The sequence below is a fragment of the Podarcis vaucheri genome (assembly GCF_965113315.1).
Source record: "Podarcis vaucheri genome assembly, chromosome: 5".
NCBI lineage: Eukaryota > Metazoa > Chordata > Lepidosauria > Squamata > Lacertidae > Podarcis > Podarcis vaucheri.
In genome coordinates, this window is record NC_138763.1 from 10,782,578 (window position 1) to 10,805,871 (window position 23,294).

Genomic DNA, 23,294 nt, shown 5'->3' on the forward strand with positions numbered 1-23,294 from the left:
GATGTGAGTTTGAAGCACCAAGATTATTCTGCCCCCACCCCCAAAAGCTTGAAGAATACGGCAGAATACCCTGAAAATACCCCAGAATACCCTGATCTTGAGGAATACGGCAGAGTATCAATTAAAAACTGTAAATGAATAAGTAATGACCTAAGACTCTACGTACAGCCCATCCACCTGGCACAGTAACAACACAATAAACTGCCCAGGTCATATGTTCAGTAGATTTGATGTGCATGTGGCGTTGCCAACATCTCCCAGGTGTGCAGAAGTGACTGGTATGCTCACATAATACAATGGCGTGGGCGGGTGCTTTGCAGGAGATGGTGTTTCTTTAAATCCCTGAAGCATTTGTCCCACAGTGTACATCTGTATCCATTTCCTACTGAAGCTTTAGTTTGGTTCTCCTTCTCAGCGTCAACTCTCTAGCACCTTGAGAGTTACTAAGGTATTTCCTGAAGTGCGTGCCAGCTCCTCTCGCTTGCTAAAGGAGTCTTGCTTCCACTAGCATAGTCTATACGCAGGCTGATGCACATCACTGCCTAGATGTGGATGTGGTTATGACTAATCTAAGTATGTATCAGTACATGCCCACACATTCTCCCTCACCCTGGATTAGGACCGGGGAGACCTTGTGGGAATTAAACTCTAGTATACCCTCCAACATTTTTCTGATGAAAATAGGGACATCCTAAAGAAAAGTGGGGGGACGCGGGTGGCGCTGTGGGTTAAAGCCTCAGCGCCTAGGGCTTGCCGATCGAAAGGTCGGCGGTTCGAATCCCCGCGGCGGGGTGCGCTCCCGCTGCTCGGTCCCAGCGCCTGCCAACCTAGCAGTTCGAAAGCACCCCCGGGTGCAAGTAGATAAATAGGTACCGCTTACCAGCGGGAAGGTAAATGGCGTTCCGTGTGCTGCACTGGCTCGCCAGATGCAGCTTTGTCACGCTGGCCACGTGACCCGGAAGTGTCTCCGGACAGCGCTGGCCCCCGGCCAATAGAGTGAGATGGGCGCACAAACCCCAGAGTCTGTCAAGACTGGCCCGTTCGGGCAGGGGTACCTTTACCTTTACCTTTAAAGAAAAGTGGGACATTCTGGGATCAAATCAGAAACCAGGATGGCTTCTCCTAAACCAGGGAAATCCCTGGAAAATAGGGATACTTGGAGGGTCTGCTCTAGTTCCCATTTGCAGAGTATGTGGAAAAATAGCTCTGGGTCATTTGACCCTTTAATTTGTTCTCTTTCCCCTCCTATAACAACTATGCAAGACACCCTCTTTTAAAGTTTAAATAATATATAACTTTTACTTAGTGTTCTTGCAGTTGCAGATTAAAATATATACAACGCAGGTGGGTGTTTCTTGAGTTGCTAAAACATCTTACATAGATTTAAACTGTTGCAGACTAACTCTGACCCTGAGGCAGACAGCATCACAACTCAACATGCCGGCTGCTCTAACTGTTAAGACTGTTCAGCTAACTGCCATAACCATACCAACTGCCATAACTGCCGCAGAGTGTATGAGGTCATGGGGTTCCACAGCTCTTGCAATTAACCCTTCACATATGCATTTTGGATGCTAACACCCCACAGAATAGGAGGAAATAACTAGGAAACAGCATCCTCCCAAAAGCAGAAATAAGAGAGGCTACTCTGAAACGGCAAACCTTTCTCTATGTCCTTGTCCTACTAGACTCCGTTGACATATCCACTCAACCTGATTTTACTACCGCAATTTTGTAAAGTTTGAAACTGACCAGCCATTGAACATTTTCATCTCCACTAGCTGCAAATTCTTGGCAATGTATTGTAATGGTTTTATTTTATTTTTATTCTCCCTTTTATTGTTCCTCTTTTATTTTCCGCTGACTCCCCTTGTTTTTCTTTTATTTCTCCTCCCCAGTTCTCTTTCTCCCTTTCCCCACCTTTCCTTCTGTTCTCATTCTCTTTTCTCCTTTTAACTGTTTTTCTAGGGCTATTCTTATCCCTCCCTTCCCCTCTTTCCTCACTCTTGCTCCCACCCCAATCTTTCTAGAATTTCCTTTTCTAAAGCAGGCTTTCTATGATTCCTTTATTTTGATTCCTCTTAATGGCCTTCTGAACTATTATCAGTATACATATGATGGCACTAATGGTAATAGTTCTATCGTAAGTTTATTACTCCTCCCCTTTGTTGAGTTTTGTGAGCTTACTTGCTCAAAGGTGTTAGCAATATTGTTTTTGTTCTTACTGATGATCTCTTGCCCTACGTGGCAAAGTAGGTGATCTGTGAAGGTTGAAAACCAGGCATATCATTAAAGTGAAGTTTTACTCTCCAGGTTTCTCCATGTGTTCCCATTTTTGTTGTGGTATTTTCAGGGTAATGCAGTTCCTTGGATACTGAAATGTAAAATACACTTTCTATAAATGTTTTCTTGTAAATGGCAGCTCTTAAAGTAGTGACCTTGAATGTGAAGGCTTTGGGTGATGTAATTAAAAGGAAATGGCTAAGTACATACTTATTAAGTATGAAACCGCATATTACTTTCTTAAAGGAAATCCACAAAGTACGAGAAAAGGTAAGTTTTTAAATGATAAATAGTTTAGCCAGCAGGCCAGCAGGTCCTGGTTCCTGGTTCTAATAAGTCATCGGAAGTGGCTGTAATTATCAGTGCTAATCTAGACTTTAAAATCATTGCTATAATGCATGATCAGAGTAGTATGTTTGTTTTTGTCCTAGGTCTGTTGAATGGTTCTAAAGAAATAATAGCGGGCTCCCACCATGCTGCACATATAAAACAATCTGACTTTCTAAACAAATCTTTAAATAGGCTCATGTCATTTTCTAAAGGGGAAGTAATCTTAGGTGGATATCTACCTGTGAACATGTGCAGGGTTTCATTAGCAGATTTGGATGGATGTAAAAATATGAAACTTGCCCTTAGGGGAAAGATAAAAAAAATGGAAAAGTCAATATCATTTCTTGCATTCACTTTGTAGATGGGGCTTTGATGTCTGGAGTGAAAAGCTCCCTGTTGATTCTAGTTTCTCCTTCCATCCTAACTGCCTTGGTACACAATGCCACTGTCACTGGTGTAAAGCATTAACATTGGAAATATTAAAATTATGGACCATGTTCTGATTGAAATTGCATTAACCATGCAAAAAGCAACTTCCTTGTTTCCTAAGTGGTCCTTTTCACCAGGGACATTGGTGCCATCAACGGGTCTTTCACCGCCAATAGGTGTCCCACCTCCACATCATTTTCTTCATCTTCCGCCATCAGTTTCTTCTGTCCCACCACCTCTCCATCCTTCAGGCCATTCCAGGCCTGCTTCCTCTGTCTCTTGCTCCACTGCCAGCTCTTTTGACCCCAACACTTGATATTTTGTACCTCCCACTATTGCTGAGCAATGTCATACTGGTTGAATCTCCCGCTAGATATCTCCCTACCTCCCAAGTTACCAGTTCATGACTTGCTCTGGGCAGAATCCTTGGCGTGATTTGTGGCTGTTACTTCCAGCGATGCTCTTTCCCATGAGAATGTGGTGGTGCCTTTGAAGAGGCATCTGAAACTGGGGGGGGGGGGACAGCAGCAAATATGTCTTCTGCCAGCTACAACAACAGCCAGCCACCTCTGTTTAGCCAGAACGCAGCAGATTCTGGTATCATCAGCCGCCTTCTGATTTCTACATCTCACATGCCCTGGGTAACTACAGTAGACAAGGCATCCAGTGTTCCCAGGAGTGGTCACAAACTCAAAGAGGGAAAGAAACCTTGATCGGACTGTTATGTTCTGAGGTTCTCACCCTGGGCCAGCAGGGGGATACTGTAGATAGTTTTCACTCAAGTCCACATATGCAAATAAGGGGTCAAAAGTGACGTTCAGTGATTGGATAGTTACAGAAAATGGTTACTGTTGCATTCTAGTGGAGCTCTATATAAGCAGGCTGGCTGAACCCTTCAGTTCAGTTCTGTTCTGGCCTGTGAATAAACAAGAGCTGTTTGAAGAATCACTGTGTTGTCTGATATGTTCACCCACAACTTAACAGGACACCCACAACAAATATGATGAAAGGATCATTTCTATAGCTAGGGTCGCCATATTTCAAAAGTAAAAAGCAGGACACACCGAAAATCCGGACATATGGCAGCCCTAACTATAGCCAAGAGTGCAGCTACAGTTTTGAGCTGGACTGTTACAGGAGTAGAGATCATAGTAGGAAGAGAGAAGATTGTCACTGGGACACAGAGGCAAAGAGAAGGACAGCAAACACAAATCACAGTATAAGCAGAAGGTCGATACCACAAACACAACAAGGAAATGAAGGTAGTGCATGAGGATGGTGCCAGAGGGAAATGGACAGGACTGCAAGGAATACTGGTATATCTGTGGTCCAAAAACAGTACCTCTACAAGCAGCCTGTGACTGTTTTTGTTAGGAAATAAAAATGGCTGAAATGATTGGCAACCGAAAAAGAAAAAAAGAAAAAGCCAGTACATTTTATGAACCTAAAGCCACCTGGGAGAAGAAAACCACACTGTTTATTCCTTCCCTGTTTGCTTTTTTTCTTCTCCTACACCCCCCCCCCAGTTCACTTAGCTTTCCCCCCACCCCAGCCCCCATCACAGGGAGTTCTACTACCTAATGGATTAGCAGTGATCTTCACAGATTGCTCACACCTGCAGTTCTGTCTACTCCCCTCTTCCACTTTGCTCAATCAGCCATACCTTGGTAAGTCCATCAGCTTCCAAAATGACATGTGAAACGAGGCCCACCTGACAGCTCAAGACTTGACACCTGGGCGGGTGGGGTGCGGGGGAGGTGGACTTATACAATTAAAACTGCTGGGAGACAGTTGAATAAAGACAAGAAGGGTAAGATTGCACATGAGCTAGAAGAACAGAGCGTGTCGCCTTGGAACCAATTCGCACAACCACTTCTAAATAAATAAATGTCTAGATCCAAAGAGAAAAGTCTACATGCACGAAGCTTCTTCGATAGGAGTGGCTGGTTTTTCTTCTTCTTTTCAGCCCCCTAAGCATCATGAGGTATTGCTCTGGAGGGCCTCTGACCTTTGAGGGCTTGCAGAGGATGTGGAAGGAGTCTGCTGCCAGGAAGAGGAACTGAAACACCCTCTTATGGTGTGATGCTCTGGATCTTGGCGGAGGTGAAGTTAATCCATGTTTAGCTATTTTTCCCGGTTCAGCTGGTCTCATGATTAGGATTGCCATCATTTTAAGTGGCCAAGCTCCCATGCCTTTAACAGCAGTCTGATGCAGAGGAATTGAGCAAGGGAAGTTTGTACCCATCAGGCATTGCAGAGGGCTGGACTCGGTGGTCCTCAGGATCCCTTCCAACTCTACACTTCTGTGATTCCCTAACACTTGAAATAACTTTGGCAGACATAGGGATTTGACTGCCTGCCCGACACCCTGAAATTAAAATCCCAAAGTAGGGGGTTGTTGGTGTGATATATGCTGTGTGCATGTGATGCATTTAAGGTAGGTTATCTCAGCGGCTTCTCCGTAAGGGCAGATCAAAAATTGCTGCTGAAACTCCAACTCAAGCGTCGCCTTGGCAACGCTCTAACTTTGCAAAAAGCCATCAGGCACAATGCACACATCACAAATAAGCAGTCGGCTAAGCATGAGACAGGCAGTGGGCTACATGTCAGATTGCATTGTGCTAAAAGTGCTGAGTAATCCTGAAATTGTTCAGCAATAAATAAGAAGCGGGGTTTGGGGAGTCTCCCTGTGTGGTCTCTCTCTCTCTCTCTCTCTCTCTCTCTCTCTCTCTCTCTCTCTCATTTCATCTCACACTTCCCCAGCTGTTATCTTCCTGACCTACATACCTGGCATAGACTGTCTCAAGCTTATCAATCAAAGCTTGAAGCTCTTTTCGCTGCTTCCTGGTTAAGCCAACAGGAAGTGAAAATCACCCTGACCTTTGACAGGTAAGGATGAATTCCTTGAGAAGAAACATTGAGGAAGTCAGCACTGAATGGCTGATTGCTCTAATACTGGAGGTGGGGTCGGTTTCTTTTTCTTTTTTATCCTAGGCAAAACATGACCCTAGGTAGACCTCACTTAGCCTATGCCTTTAAAGCACATTCGAAGCATATTTCCCCCCTCAAAGAATTCTGGGTAGTTTGTTATGGGTTGCTGGGAACCATAACTCAGTGAGTGGCAAACTACAGTACCCGAAATCTTTTGACGGTAGAAATGTGCTTTCAAAGCACATTTAAAAGCATAGTGTATATAAGCCACCACCATTCATGTTCTGCCAAAAAGAGAGTTCAAGAGACTCTAAATCATGTCTATCTATGTCAGGGTACCTCGTATGATGCCAACAACAAGTAGGTGCAATAATTATGCCACCAATATGACGTTGCCAGAAACAATGTCTGCACTAAGCATGAACACCGCCATAGGATGCTGCCCTTTAGTGCTAAAATAGGGGCCAGCCACCACAATGTAGAAATGGCCTATTATTATTATTTATTAGATTTATATACCGCCCTTCTTAATAAGGTCTCAGGGCGGTTCACCCTAGTGGCAGGGTAGGTGCAAGAGGGGCAATCTTACACCTGCTTTGCAGACCCATGTGGTTCAGCATGACCCTGTGTGAATCGCCGTACTGAGCAATGATTTTCAGGTCTTATAATATTTTATGTGTGGGCAGGGATGTGGTGAGCGACACGTTTGACAGCCCATCTGCTGCCTACGCTGGGATTTGCTCCATGCTGGCGAGCTTTCTGTGGCTTCTCCTAGGCCAGGGATGGAGACCAACAAACCCACAGTCCTCCCTTGAGACCCTCCTCTGGCCATGTCCCTTCTCTCCAGGTCATATGCCTCATTGGCAATGCTTTGCGCCCACCTTGAGTATTTTTGCCTGGCAGGAATGCTTCCATGAACTCCAACAATGCCGTTGTTTGCCTGGATGGCGGACCGAGAGGCATGTGTGAGTTTGTGCAGAAACGAGACATGCATCTGGCTGTGACCACCACTACCAGGCCACCCCTGGAAGCAGAGATGTACCAAGGCAAGGAGCCTCATGTGCCCTTGGCAAGGTGCTATATTGACCCCCCACTCCTGAAAAAAACCACTTTAACACAAAATCCACATTAGAAGTTACTACATTTCATGTGGCCAAAGTACTCAAAGCATCCGGAATGAGGTGAAGCAAGGAGGAAGGGCAGAAAAATTCACACGCCTTTGTGTCACACTACAAGAAGGACAGGAAGCTTCTCAAACTGGCTGACTGACCGAACCCAAAGGGTGCTCATCAATGGTTCCTCTTCATCCTGGAGAAGAGTGACTAGTGGGGTGCCACAGGGTTCTGTCTTGGGCCCAGTCTTATTCAACATCTTTATCAACGACTTGGATGATGGACTCAAGGGCATCCTGATCAAATTTGCAGATGACACCAAACTGGGAGGAGTGGCTAACACCCCAGAGGACAGGATCACACTTCAAAACGACCTTGACAGATTAGAGAACTGGGCCAAAACAAACAAGATGAACTTTAACAGGGAGAAATGTAAAGTATTGCACTTGGGCAAAAAAAATGAGAGGCACAAATACAAGATGGGTGACACCTGGCTTGAGAGCAGTACATGTGAAAAGGATCTAGGAGTCTTGGTTGACCACAAACTTGACATGAGCCAACAGTGTGACACGGCAGCTTAAAAAGCCAATGCAATTCTGGGTTGCATCAATAGGAGTATAGCATCTAGATCACGGGTGTCAAACACAAGGCCCGCGGGCCGAATCCGGCCCGCCAGACCCCGTCATGTGGCCCGTGTAGCCACCGCCGGCCGCCAGCCTTCACATTTTATTCTCGCTTTTTTTTTTTTTTTTTTGACACGAGAAAGCCACCTCTTCAGCGCATGCTGAAGCCTGAAAGCCAGAGAACGTCTGCCCTCTAGCAGCACCGGCCATTCTACACAGGAAACCTCCACTTTACATGCATTCATGTAAAGTCCTACAGATACAAACTGCTGATGCGGCCCCCGATAAATTTGAGTTTGACACCCCTGATCTAGATCAAGGGAAGTAATAGTGCCACTGTATTCTGCTCTGGTCAGACCTCACCTGGAGTACTGTGTCCAGTTCTGGGCACCACAGTTCAAGAAGGACACTGACAAACTGGAACGTGTCCAGAGGAGGGCAACCAAAATGGTCAAAGGCCTGGAAACGATGCCTTATGAGGAACGGCTAAGGGAGCTGGGCATGTTTAGCCTGGAGAAGAGGAGGTTAAGGGGTGATATGATAGCCATGTTCAAATATATAAAAGGATGTCACATAGAGGAGGGAGAAAGGTTGTTTTCTGCTGCTCCGGAGAAGTGGACACGGAGCAATGGATCCAAACTACAAGAAAGAAGATTCCACCTAAACATTAGGAAGAACTTCCTGACAGTAAGAGCTGTTCGACAGTGGAATTTGCTGCCAAGGAGTGTGGTGGAGTCTCCTACTTTGGAGGTCTTTAAGCAGAGGCTTGACAACCATATGTCAGGAGTGCTCTGATGGTGTTTCCTGCTTGGCAGGGGGTTGGACTCGATGGCCCTTGTGGTCTCTTCCAACTCTATGATTCTATGATCTCACTGCGACAGCAGTGGCGCAGAATCATACACTCCATGGTCTGGTAGCTGGTTTTTGCGCCCTCTCCTAGGTCTGCGCCCGAGCAGGGGTCAGGTTCACTAACCCATAAGTATATCTCTGCCTGAAGGTTTTCCCAGAGGAGAATGTAAACCTCAGTCTGAAAAGGGCCCCCTAATCCCTGTTTCCAGGCACTGCCCCTTTCCTTTTCAAAACTTTCCTGCTGTGTTTTGAGGGCTAGAAACTTGCCCGGAGGACTTGGAATGTCAAACGCTGCTTCGTGAAAGCCCAGCTTCCCAGGTTTCAGACACTCACAGCCCTGCTTAGATTTTGTGGCTGGAGATCAGAGAAAGACTTACTGCAGTCATTTGTAGGGCAACACGGAAACCTCAGGATTTTGCTCGGAGATGTACGTGCATTCTCGTTTCATTTCCTTGTAATTTAATTCTCCTGGAAACACATAAATACACGATGATCAGCAAACGGTTTAAGGGTTTACAGTCAAATTCCATAGGTGGTTCCAGGATGTAGTGACATCAAACAAACATTCTTGGGAGAGAACAGAGCTCACTTTCACTAACAGGGTTTTACTGTGCTTGCACAGGGAACCTGGGTGGAAGCAATAAACCAGGTGAAATCATTGTAAGAACATTTGGGGTTTCCCTCATTGTTCTGGACTGATATCAGAAGCAGTCAAATATAATTTCTAACTCACTTGGGTGTTGTTGTTTTTAAGTATTTGGGGCCTTCTTACCAAAAATCCAGTATATGAGGCTCAAGACAATTACAGCTAGGTAAAGGTAACGGGGACCCCTGACCATTAGGTCCAGTCGTGACCGACTCTGAGGTTGCAGCGCTCATCTCGCTTTATTGGCTGAGGGAGCTGGCGTACAGCTTCCGGGTCATGTGGCCAGCATGACTAAGCCGCTTCTGGCGAACCAGAGCAATGCATGGAAACGCCATTTACCTTCCCACCAGAGTGGTACCTATTTATCTACTTGCACTTTGAAGTGCTTTCGAACTGCTCGCTTGGCAGGAGCAGGGACCGAGCAACAGGAGCTCACCCCGCCACAGAGATTCGAACCGCCGACCTTCTGATCGGCAAGTCCTAGGCTCTGTGGTTTAACCACAGTGCCACCCTTACAATTACAGCTAGGTGGGTCCTAAAATATATATCGTTCATGTGTCAAAGGGTAGATCTTCAACATAAAATGAAAGCTGCACAATGAAGGTACCAGACGCCCCTCTGTTGGGGAAGGAATTCCATAGCTATAGGGCTGCTGCAAAGAATGCCCTCTCCCAGATCACCTCCTAAACCTCTGGAGGTGGTAGAACTACCAATAGGGCGCCCTTTGCTGATCTTAGCCACTGAGAGGGTCTGTAGGGAAGGAGGCAGTCTTTATTTTAAAATCGTTTTAGCATATATTAAAAACTGGATTAGAAATCAGACTCCTACAATGGTGTTGACTGCATTTCAAAGTTAAACATTCCTGTTTTATGCAATGTGTTCACAATATTAAAGATATTGCATTAGGTTAAAGATATCCTTATATAGCATATAGAAGAACAAGCCTTGCTGAATCAGAACCAGCATGGCTTCTACAAGGGGAAGGTTTTGTCTCGCTAACCTTTCAGATTTCTTTAACAGTATCAACAAGCATAGAAACAGAGGTGACCCAGTTGACCCCACTTAGACCCTCAAAAAGTCCCTCACCAAAGACTCCTGAGTAAGCTTAGCAGTCACTGAATAAGAGAGCTCTTCTTGTAGATCAATAACTGGTTAAGAAACGGGAAGCAGAGGGTAGGAATAAATCGACAAGGGTGGGTATTGGGACCTGTGGTTTTTAACTTGTTCATAAACTAATTTGTTCATACATTAGCTGAATCTGAATATTGGAAGACTCAGGACAAACAAAAGAAAGTACTTCTTCACACAACAGTGCATAGTTAAAGCTGTGGCATTTGCTCCCACAGGATGTTGTGCTTAGCCACCAGAGCATAGCTGTCAACCGTCCCTTATTTGGCGGGAAAGTCCCTTATCTCAGCGCTGTGTCCCGCTGCTGTCCCTTATTGATGATGTCCCTTAAATTTCCCGGGTTTCAAAGGAAGCAACTCCTCTCCCTCCCTCCCTGCCGGCCAGGGAGGAGGGAGGCTCCAACTGTGTTGCTTGGCTGCGTTGCTTACCCAATAAGGAGTCTAAGAACAACTGGGGGGTGGAGCTTGCATGCCTTGTGCTGATCAAATCAGCCGCATTGCCTGGGGACTTGCCTTTGCTCAGCGCTTCCCAGCGGAGAGGTGACGGTGGTTTTCCTTGCTGCATCCCCTTTGCCGGGTTGCTGCACTGTGGGAACCACCGCTTGAGGCTTCGTTTGGCTGCTGGCTGGGCTCTCTGCCTTTTGTTCAGAGGGGCTCAGAAGTTGAACATACCTGTGTTTGGAAAATCCCTTATTTTGGCTGCTGGTCCCTTATTTTCGAGGCTGCTGGTCCCTTATTTTCAAATCTGTAAGTTGACAGCTATGCACCAGAGTGGATGGCTTCAAAAGAGGATTAGACAAATTCATGGAGGAATAGGGCTATTAGCCATATTGCACTCAGATCCTCCTTGTTTGCATCTGGTTGGTCTCTATGAGAACATGGTGCTGGACCTTTGGCCTGACCTTACATTCTTAAGATACTTTGATGTAAACATATTGGATTACTTCACGGCCTAGGACCCTCGTACCTACAGGACCGCCTCTCCTGGTATGCCCCACGGAGAGCCTCAAGGTCCATAAATAGCAACACCCTAGTGGTCCCGGGCCCTAAGGAGGTTAGATTAGCCTCAACCAGAGCCAGGGCCTTTTCAACACTGGCTCCAGCCTGATGGAACGCTCTCTCTCATGAGACCTGGGCCCTGCAGGATCTGATTTCCTTCCGCAGGGCCTGTAAGACAGAGTTGTTCCGCCTGGCCTATGGCTTGGAATTAACTTGATCCCCTCCCCCTCTTTCTTTTTTCCTTTTTCCTTCTGTGACAGAACTCCTACTTGGGGACTTCCCTGGCTTTTTTCTGGCCCACGCAGGACCAGTCTGGATAGTTAGCCTTGGTGAAGACTTGACATTTTGATCCCCAAAACAGTTTTTGAGTTTCTGCTGAAATGAGGCTGCATTTTAATGTTGTATTTTAATCTTGTTTTTAAGTTGTATTTCAATCAATTGTTTTATATTTGGTGTTAGCTGCCCTGAGCCCAGTCTTGGCTGTGGAACGCGGGGTATAAATAAAATTATTATTATTATTATTATTATTATTATTATTATTATTATTATTATTAATGTCCAGCAAGCCTTTTGAATCACCACAATTATTCTAAAATGAATTCAAACCAAAATAGAATGATCTCAAGGCCAGGAATGTAGGGTTCTCCCCCCACAACCTTTTAAAACATTTTTAAAGCATTCCCCCCACCTCACAGACTTTAACTAAATTTTATCCACAATCGTCAGTCAGGGCAGACAGCTGAGAGCAATATTAGAGCAGGTAATTGTGTGGATCCATCAACAGCTTTTGTCCTCCAGCTACTGAGTCTTATACTAAAGTGGGCACAGAATAGCACTGTAGTAGATTAAAGGCAAAAGATCTTTCTTCAGTTGCTTCCCTGCTAACCAGCTGTTATTTTCTACAGGAGGGGACAGGAGCCGTCGTAGTATCTATAGGGATAATCTAACCTGCTGCAGACTCTGGTTTTCCCCTCCTCAAGTCACGAAGCAGTTTATTCTTCTGCTTTTAACATCAGGCTCTCCCCCACCTGCCTATCTTGTGATCTGGCTCTGACATTAATTATGTGTGCACAGTATTTTAACTATCTATAAATTTGGGGAAAACATTTTCCTTTTCTCTTCCCCTACCCTGCTTCTCTGTTATTCTATAGATGCATATCCAACGTTCTTTGATCCTAGGTGGAGGAATTCGCGAAAAGGTTTGTGGTGGGAAATAAATGCCCTGGGAGGAACAGTCACATTTTATTAACATCTTATTGTCAGTCACACACATTGATAAACATGCTGATAAACATCCACTGCTGAGGGATGCCTGCAACAGTTATGGGAACATACGTGTGGATGCAAAAAAAAATGTAGAGTTGCCAAGTTTTCAACTGCCTCTGTAGCTGTGCTTTTATCAGTTTAGCAGGCAAGAACTAGGAAGTGAATCTCTGGATGCAGCACAGTCACAGAGGCCTGTTGAAAAGTATTTTTCGCTCTATAGGACGCACTTTCCCCCCTCCAAAAATTAAGGGGAAATGTGTGTGCGTCCTATGGAGCAAATGCAGGCTCCTTGGCTTTAGCAATAGCAATGCGAAGCCTCCGAAGCGCAGAGGGAGCGCGCACTCCGGAGGCTTCACGTTGCTTTCACTGAAGCCTGGAGAGCGAGAGGGGTCGATGCTCCAGGCTTCAGGGATAGCTGCCTGAAGCCTTCAGAACGCAGCGCGAGTTCCCGCTGCGCTCCGCAGGCTTCAGGTTCCTTTCACTGAAGCCAGGAGAGTCTTGCTCTCCCGGCTTCAGCAGAGAGGGAGAGCTGTACTGCGCCCCCTTCAGCCAAGTGGGAGGAGAAATGGAAGGGGCTCCGTTTCTCCTGCCGCTTCGCTGAAGGGGCGCTGAGCAGAGAGGGGGAGAAATTTTTTCTTGTTCTCCCCCTCTAAAACAAGGTGCGTCCTATGTTTGGGTGCGTCCTATAGAGCAAAAAATACGGTATATTTTCATGGCTAGAGGTGTAAGAATCCATTGGGATGGCAGTTTTGAATGTGATAAGCATGAGTTCAATGTTTTGAGGCAACAGTTAACAAGGTGGAAATATTCATTAGCTGGAGACCATACACTGGAGACCATACCCTCTTCCTTGATTTCACCTGCTAGGGATGACTTGGGAATCCTTTTTCCTGTCAGATCTTTTTTTTTTTTTTTTGAAACAGAGCTTTTGTGAAGGTTTTTCTCTCCACACAAAAAGTGACGAGGCCTTGGCTTACAGTCGCAGTGAGGAACTTGTGGTCCTTTGAAGAGTGAATGAATGAATGAATTATAAGCCTTTCATCCGAAGATCACAGGGCAGTTCACAACATAAAAATACAAAATGAGAACACAAAATACATACCAAAATGAAAACAAACCAGTAACCCGACCTCCCACAATTGTTGCTGGCATCTGTCTGTCTTGGGAGATATGGAAGAGTGGACCTTTGGGTAGGGTTGCTATAAGTCTGGGAATTCCCGGACATGCCCTCTTTTGGGGGTTCTACATGCCCATGGGGGGTGTTTTACATTTTAAAGCAAATGTCCTGGATTTTGTGTTTTCGTTTTGTTTTTTTGTTTGTGGGCTGCTCTGGCATGGGTGGCGGGGCTATTGGGCGATTGCCCTAAAAAAATAAATTCAAACTGTGGGAAGCTTGCAGCACCTTCTGTGGCTGTAGAGGCCAATAGGGGAGAGACATGTTTTATTGCAGGTGGGGCTGATGAAGGTGCCCAGTTGTGCAGGTGCCCCACGGCGTTTCTTCTCTTTGTGCTCCTCCCAGCGGTCTTTCCTCCTCTGGTCACTGCTGTGGATACACAACCTGACACAAACACATTCATAGGGTTGCCATATTTCAAAAAGTAAAAACCAGGACACCTTGGTTGAGCTTTATTTTAGGAAACCCCCAAAGTTGTGGGTTTTTTTTTTACAAAACACACACACCCATGAAATTTTTTGATTGTCCAAGATCCATCCAGGGCAAAGAGCTGCCTTTTCGGAAATTCCCCTCAAACGCCAATTCCACCTGTCAAATTTAAACAGTAAAATCATACAAAAACATTAATAATAGAATTAATCAGCCAAAGGCCTGGTTAAAGAGAAACGACATTGCCTGTCGGCTGTTCATCCAACATTGCCAATGGTCAGGGATGATGGGAGCTAAAGTCCAGCAAATCTAGAGGGCCACAAATCCTCTAGCTCTGCTTTAATGGTCTCGTTTTTCAGGACTAGGACAGGTAGTTGTGGTTGCCATTGCTGTTACAATTTATACCCCAACTTTTCCCCCAAAGGAGCCCAGGGAGGCAAAAAAAATCAATTACGATATCATTCAAACATTCTAAAAAGGAGTTCAAAAATTATACTGCCGCTTATTTGCGCTGCAAAATAAGAGGTTATGCTTATGGGATAAAGAAGAAGAGCCTGTCTTCCTCTCTAGCTGAGATTCCTGCATTGCAAGGGGTTGGAATAGATGGCACTTGCAGTCCCCTGCAACTCTGCAATTCTATGATTCTAATAGTAATATCTATCCACCTCTTTCTTGCCCCCTTGGTTTAGTTCCTATGTTGTTTTGAGAAGTTCAAATTAGGTAGATTTGCCTTTAAGTGAGAACCGGATCACAGGTCTTCTCTCCCATCCTCAACTGAGACAAACTGAGTAAGTGTGGCTGAAATAGTTTTGAGTTGCAACTATTCTGTATTAACGACAGCTGAATTTTAATGGAGCAAGAATTATTCCTTGTCTACCTAACCTCTTACCTTTACATTGGTAGTATTCTTTCACAGGAGGGAAGAAAACATTTTAGAAACAGTTTGTTTCGGGCACTCTTAAAAAAATAATCTAAATCACTCAATTTACATGAAAAAGGGGTTTCCTGAAGGGTTTAAATATGCTTTTAAAAAAATCAACAATGCATTGCAACACATGGTGGGCTTTGTGTCGCGCATATGCTGTTTCTGCCCCCGCCCTCCATCTTCTTTGGATCAGGAGGAAAATGTTGCAGTTATAAGGGATTATTTAGAAATCAAGTCAATTCAGGTTAATACAATTTCTGAGAAAGGTTCCTTTTTGGCGTGTCTGCTGAAAATAGCAAAGAGCGAGCAAGAGCAAAAGCCTAAATCAGTGTATTTGTATTGCTAAGATTCTTGCACAATATTCAAAACTTCAGCCTCTCTTTCATTGACCTTAGAAAATTAAGATCCCAAATTCATACCAGTGTACCCCATAATATTCCCTTGTGTCATCCAGGTTTATGTTGCTCGTTATCCATTGCAGTGTTTTAAAATAAAGAGAGTGCAAAACATTTTCAGGTTAAAAAAAAAGCTTTAAAACAGCTACTGCAGCTCACAGCTATAGTAACTTCCCTCACTTTGACTATGCTGATTTAAACCCCAAAACAATCTTCATGATTACCGTCTTTTTCTCTCTATAAGACGCACTTTTTCCCTCTTAAAAAGTAAGGGGAAATGTGTGTGCGTCTTATGGAGTGAATGCAGGCTGCGCAGCTATCCCAGAAGCAAGAACAGTAAAATGGATCGCTGCGCAGCGATCCCTCTTACTGTTCTGGCTTCACTGTGCGAAGCCTCTTCAGGGCATGAGGAGCCTTCATCTCGCTGCCCTGAAGAGGCTTCACGCGGCTATCCCAGAAGCCAGAACAGCTAACAACCGTTCTGGCTTCTGGGATTCAAAATTTTTTCTTCTTGTTTTCCTCCTCCAAAAACTAGGTGCATCTTATGGTCTGGTGTGTCTTATAGATCGAAAAATACGGTACATTGAATTCACATGGCAAACCAACATGAGATTTGCAATGCATTTACAGTTTCACACCTCTTCTAGACTGAAGCCAGCTAAGCACAAATGATTAATAGTCAGAGAGCATTTAATGCTGTTACATTGTTAAATCTAAGAATGGTCTCCACCTATGGTCACATCCATACCCTACATTTAAAGCACTATGATCAGAAGCTGTGCGCCTGGGGGGCGGGGGGCTAGCCACCCGCGGGGGCGGGGATAGCGTCCCAGGAAGTGCCTCCCATGGCGAGTGGCAGTGTCCCAGGGGGGCAGTGTGGCAATGTCACCCCCCCTCAGGGATGACACCCGGAGCGGACCGCACCCTCTGCACCCCCTTCCTCCGCCAGTGACTATGCTACTACTTTAAACGGTCATGGATCCCCCCCAAAGAATCCTGGGATCTGGGAGTGGGAAGGAGGAGCTGAAATGTCACAGGTGAAAAAGGACAACCAGAGGCCTGTAAAAATGGATTGCAAGGAAAACAAGACCTGGATGAGAATTTGGTTTGAATTTGAGAATGAAGATTGGAAAGATCTCCTCATGGGGAGATCGGAAGACCTATGGATTACAAATTTGATTAAGGCGAAAGTTGGAGCTTTTGGGACATTTGGACTTAAAAGGAATAAGAAACATGATTTGGGCTCCACTTTTGAATATGGAGGTCTGGTTGGAAGAAACATAGACCCTATTGGGACAGAGCTTCTCCGAGACTCAATGTCCAACATAAAGGACTACCAACAAAACTGGCAGAGAGGGACTGAGAGAGATTTGAGGGCCTCGGACGTGAGGGATCCAGGCTGAGAGCTGATAGACTGATGGATATTCTTTGGGGATTGAAACCAGGAAAGGGGGGGGGCGAGAGTTTTGGAATCCAAAGGGTGTATAATTATATGTTGTTTTCTGCTATTTTGTTTTGTAATTAATATAAAAATTGGGAAATTTGTGGAAGGGAACTTGGGTCGACCTTAGAAAAGGACGTAAATGATGAGTATTGTGGTTTAATCGAGGTCTATAAGTTAAATTTGGTTAATTAAGAAGAATTAAGTAAAATATTAATAAGGTAAAAGTTGGAGATAAGAACTTGCTGAGTTAACTATTGGAATTGGGATGCAAGAAGGGGAGGTGTGGGGAAGTCAGGGAAAGTGGTTAAGAAATTAAGGATTTAAAATTATATATGTTTGTCTTTGTGTTTGTATGTCTGTATTGTGTATTGTGTGTGTTTATATAAATTGTGAAAACCCAATAAAATTTTTATTAAAAAAAACAAAGAATCCTGGGATCTGTAGTTTGTTAAGGGAGCTGAGCAGTGCTATTTTTTGTTTTTTTTAGAAAAAAGGGTCTAGAACTCACCATGTTCCCTTCACCCTTGTTCTCTTATAATGGCAATGGCACCCACTTGAGAGGTTCCAGAACGGAGATTCTGTGAGTTCCAGCTGAAAAAAAAAGCCTTGTTGCTGGGAGTTACTGTGGTACCTCGGGTTAAGAACTTAATTCGTTCTGGAAATCTGTTCTTAACCTGAAACTGTTCTTAACCTGAGGTACCACTTTAGCTAATGGGGCCTCCCGCTGTCGCCGTGCCACCGCCGCACGATTTCTGTTCTCATCCTGAAGCAAAGTTCTTAACCCGAGGTATTATTTCTGGGTTAGCGGAGTCTGTAAACTGAAGCGTCTGTAACCTGAAGCATCTGTAACCTGAGGTACCACTGTATTAAGAGACCCTTATTCCCCTTCTAGAGCTAAAATTAGCAGAGTGTTTTAACACTCTATCCTTCTTCACAGGGAACTTGCATTTTTCAAAGGCAAATGTTCCAAGGATCCTGCACTGGAGGGTCCCATGCTCTGACTCGCTATAAGGCAAAGTACAGAGTATTTGCTTGAAGGAAACAAATACTGTTAAACTATCTACCTATCTATCCAATCTTTCTTCCAGGTTGGAAGTCAAATCAGTCGATATTGCAACCATGGGCTTCTTTGGGAAAAAGAGCAGGATATAAATTCAATAAATGACAACATGTGGAGTTCCTAGGTGTTATCCCATCCAGGCACTGACTAGATCCAAACCTGCTTAGCCTTAGCACAATTGCTTCTTCGTGCCCCTCTGTTTGCATCCACATCCCTGTTTCCGTCATTTGCAAAATGAAAATTCCTATAAGATACCTAAGCAGCTTGCAACAAACTTTCCATGCAAAATGTGACCCACCAGGAGCCACGTACAGCAGCCTGACCCACTTTTTTTGGCCACGAAAAGCAGAGGGCTTGCCACAATGCCTGACAAACCACAAGACTGCTTTGGGCTTTGTGGGTTACAACTGTGCAAGCCTATCTGACAATATGCGCTTCAGATGCATAGGACTACAATTCCCATCAATCCAAGCAGCATAGGCACGGGTCCAGAAGGATGGGAGTTGTAGTCCGCATGTGGAGAATAGCACATTGGCTACTACCCCAATACACAATTCAAAGAAGGGAAGGGCTGTAGCCCATTGGTAGAGAATCTGCTTTCCATGCAGAAGGTTGCAGGTTCAATCCCTAGCATCTGCCTGGAAACTTGGAGAGTTGCTGCCAGTCCGTGTAGACAATACTGAGCTAGATGGACTCAGTATAAAACATTTTCCTATGTTCCTAAGAAGAGACCATTTCTTCTTTGAAATGGATTGTGTCCATTCTTCCCATCCACTGGTAATGTTTCTAGTAAATATTTGTAACACCGCCAGCCCCTTTTGAATTGCCTGCAATTAGCTTATCTCCAATTATATAAACAGGTACATGATGACAGTGTTTGGTAGCAGAGGAATTATGGAGAAAATAAGGGGTTCTTTACTTTGAATGGAGGTATTAGTGGAAAACAGATTAAAGCTTATGTGGATATCTACAATAGTAGATAGGCTAATTCCATTGTCTGTTTCTCTCAAATTATTTTATTAGATGCAACATATTCCTTATAATGAAAGCAAACCCGACTCGGTTGCCTTCTCATAAAAATTCCTTTGTAGGATCCTGACAGGATTTCCCCCCATTTCTCCATGCTGATGAAATTAACTCCCTGTGGTTGGTCATCTTGATAATCTAATTTTGGCCAATCGGCTTGGGAGGCATCATTTACCTCACAAAACGGTATCTGCTGTCATAGCAACAAGTGCCTTTGCTCTGATCATCTTTGGCTCCTTCCGCATAATGAAAGGCCCCAGCTTGCTTTTTAGATGATTAATCTTTTCCCCCTGTGAGCCTACTTGAATATATTAGCAAAACAAGTACGAAAAATTTGTTTATCCCAAGACAATCAACAGAAAATTACCTGCAAACGTAATTCTCATTAGGCCGCCCTCGGTGAATGGCACGCCATATGGTTAATGAGAAGCGGGAAGAAGCAATAAAAAATCTTCCTTGACTGCAACAGGTTGCTAAAAGTTTATCGGCTTTTTCAGTCTGAAAGTTCAAAGCAACTGGGGCAGGGGTGAGGGTGACTTAAAAAAAAAATACCAACCCAAATAAAAATTCAAAGATGGCCTTGTTGTGCCATAAATCCAGGCCTGGCCTGAGGGCCCAATTCACACACCCAAACTGGCAAATTAAAAAGAATGATGGCATGTTCTCTTCCATCTGCGCCTGCTTTCGTGCTGCAGAGCTACGTGAAACCTACGTCAAATTTTGTGGGCCGAGGGGGAATGTGTCGGCTGTGATCTTCAAATGAGTCAGAGCATTCATGAAACTAAAAATAAAAAAGGCAACTCGCAGTGGCTTGACTACATCGCAACGATCGCATCAATGCAACTTTTGTCTGGCAAATGATACAGCAACCGTAGGACTGATTCACAAGCCCAGCGAGCTATGGATTATCTCCCTATGGTGAAGGAGCAGTAATGAGCATTCTCTCCTCTCACCTACAGTGTGCTTAAGGTATTTACAGTACAATCCTATATGGGTTACCAGACCTCTAGGTCTGACCTGAAGTCTGCGGGTTTGACTGGCCCCTCCAGGTCTGGCTTGAATCTTCAGGTGGGCGAGGGCAGAGCCGTACCTAGGCTGCCTTGCGCCACGAGCAAGCACCCCACCACACACACACACCTTGCACCCTTGGCAATAAGACATATTGTTGCACCACCCTTTGTGTCTTTGTGCCTCACCAGGACGTCCAGAGCAGGAGAGGAGTGGGGAACAGACAGGCTCCTAACTACTTCAAGCCACAGTCAAGAGGCAAGGTTTTTGTGCACTCCCCAGGGCCTGCGCCCTTGGTGGGGGGCCAACTTGGCCAACCCCAGGTACGCCCCTGGGTGAGATTGCCTTTAATTTTATACAGAGACAGAGAGAGAGAGAGAGAGAGAGAGAGAGAGAGAGAGAGAGAGATTATTGTAGATGCAGATTATGTACTTTAGCTCCTGCGCCTCCTTCACCTGGGATTAGACCCTAGGTCTAAAGTCTGGGCCTTGAAATCTGAAGTTCCAGGATGCTCCTGATCTTGCAACCCTCATGTGGAAGCCAATCTTCTTAGGTTCAGTGGGCCTGACTCCCAGTAAAGTGTTATAGGCATAGCTGTCGACGTTTCCCTTTTTTAAAGGGAAATTCCTTTATTACGAATAGGATTCCTCACAAGAAAAGGGAAAAGTTGACAGCTATGGTTATTTCCCAGTAGTGATGTATGGAAGTGAGAGCTGGACCATAAAGAAGGCTGATCGCCAAAGAATTGATGCTTTTGAATTATGGTGCTGGAGGAGACTCTTGAGAGTCCAATGGACTGCAAGAAGATCAAACCTATCCATTCTGAAGGAAATCAGCCCTGAGTGCTCACTGGAAGGACAGATCCTGAAGCTGAGGCTCCAATACTTTGGCCACCTCATGAGAAGAGAAGACTCCCTGGAAAGGACCCTGATGTTGGGAAAGATTGAGGGCACAAGGAGAAGGGGACAACAGAGGATGAGATGGTTGGACGGTGTTCTCGAAGCTACCACCATGAGTTTGACCAAACTGTGGGAGGCAGTGGAAGACAGGAGTGCCTGGCGTGCTCTGGTCCATGGGGTCACGAAGAGTCGGACATGAGTAAATGACTAAACAACAACAACATGGTTATAGGACTGCAATCTTAATGTATTTTTGTATCCTGCTCCTTGGTTCCAAAGAGCTCCCAGTGCAGTTATGGTAAAATTAACCTGCCTCTTAGGGTTGCCGTGGGGATAAAATGGGGATAGAACTGCCACTCCGAAGAAAAGGTGGGATATAAATGTGACAAACATTATCCCCATTTTTTTTGGTGAGGGAGTGAAAGGCTGCAGTGTCTGCTCAGCTTCTTGCTTGCGAACCAAGCCAACAAGTTAATATGGCCACATTCCATATTATCACTAACCTATTTGTACCAGGTATTTAGTACCTACATTGTTGCTGGGTTGGGGGCACAACCACATTAGCATAACCACCTATTAGAAGCAGAGACATGACACATACCTTGATGCATAGCTGTCAAGTGTCCCTTATTTGATGGGACAGTCCCTTATTCCTGTGCCATGTCCCACTGCTGTCCCTTATTGATGGATGTCCCTTAAATGTCCCTTAAATGGTGTCCCTTAAATTTCCAAGGAAGCAGCTCCTCTCCCTCCCTCCCTTATTTTCAAGGCTGCTGGTCCCTTATTTTCAAATCTGTAAGTTGACAGCTATGCTTGATGTCCTCTGTGTGGTATCTGTGTGTGCCCTTCTAGACCCCTTCCATTTCACTTTCAGTACTCTTGCACCGCCAGCAAAAATAAAATACCTCTCTATGTGATGCTGACACAAAAGGTTTGCTCATATACTATAGGAAAGAATGGAATTTTACTGTCTCCCCCCCCTCCAACTCTCTCTCTTCTCACTTATCTTAGATAGCTCAGTTGGTTAGAGAGTGGTGCTGATAACGCCAAGGTTGCAGGTTTGATTCCCCATATGAGACACCTGCATATTCCTTCATCGTAGGGGGCTGGACTAGATCAGAGCTTTCCAAACTTTTTTTGTCAGGGACGCACTTTTTAGATGTGCCTCATTTCGCGACACAGTAATTCAGTTTTATTAGCAAACCAGAGGTTTAACTAACCCCTTTCCAGCCCTGGGAGGAGTGCAGGCAGCGTTCGCATGACACACCTACACACTGCTGCCGACACACTAATATGTTGCAACACACAGGTTGGAAAGCTCTGAACTAGAGGATCTTCAGGGTCCCTTCCAACTCTACAATTCTATTATTCTCTTTTCCTTCAACCCCATAATGCATATAACAGTAATGTCTCACCGTAAAGCTGACTGTTTTGTTTGAATGGTTCAAGATTTTCTTGTTACCCAGGAAAATCTTAATAGAAACATTTAACAACAACAATACTGCCTAAGGAGGGGTAGCCAATATTGTGATCTCTAGATGTTGCTGGACTCCAGCTCCCATCATCCCCGTAGCCAATCCTTACTGGTTGTGGAAGCTGTAGTCCAGGAAGATCTGGAGACCATCATGTTGACAGCCCCTGGTAAGTTTTGGTCATAGAACCATTGATTTCTTGAACTCCTTCCCCTCCACTTATTCCCTTACTCCATTAGAAACAATGGATTGTATTTTTAAAGGGTTAATCTCCTGCCCTGTGTTTGTGCAGAGACAGAAGTAACAGGGTGTATGTTCTTGCTTAATAATAATAATAATAGCAATAATAATAATAGATATTTTTCTAGAAAGAGAGGTGCCGGAACTCTCCATGAACACCTCCCTCACTCTTATAGAATGGCAATGGCACCCACCTGAGAGGTGCCAGAACTGAGTTCTGGCTGAAAAAAGCAATAATAATAATAATAATAATAATAATAATAATAATAATAATATAGATTTCCCCCCTCTCTCCTAGCCTGAATTGACTTCCCACCAACCAGCGGAAGGGTGGAACGTGTTCTCTAACAATTATAAATCCTTGGATTCATGTGGTATAGTAAATGGTAACTATGCAATTAGTTAGGAGCATATTTATAACCTGACAACAATTGGCGCATCATCCGGCATTTCAGAAATGATTCTGTTATTAATAATTCATGCTCAAGAAACCCATATGTGGGCAGTGAAGCAGAAGCAAAGATGAAAACGGAGGCTGATCTGTGAGTAACCTTACATCTGTACAGAGCCCAGTGGAACTAAGTTACAACGTTTTGCCTCTCACGATGTACGCACCAATTCAGCAGG

The 23,294-nt window shown here is 44.7% G+C and overlaps 1 pseudogene across 1 annotated transcript; it reads left to right on the top strand.

Moving 5' to 3' along the window:
- The first annotated feature begins 2,871 nt into the window (after positions 1-2,871).
- LOC309532940 lies at positions 2,872-3,755 on the top strand (annotated as a pseudogene). Its single transcript has 2 exons — positions 2,872-3,441; positions 3,538-3,755. The product of its transcript is annotated as an uncharacterized misc_RNA (transcript).
- Positions 3,756-23,294: the final 19,539 nt, after the last annotated feature.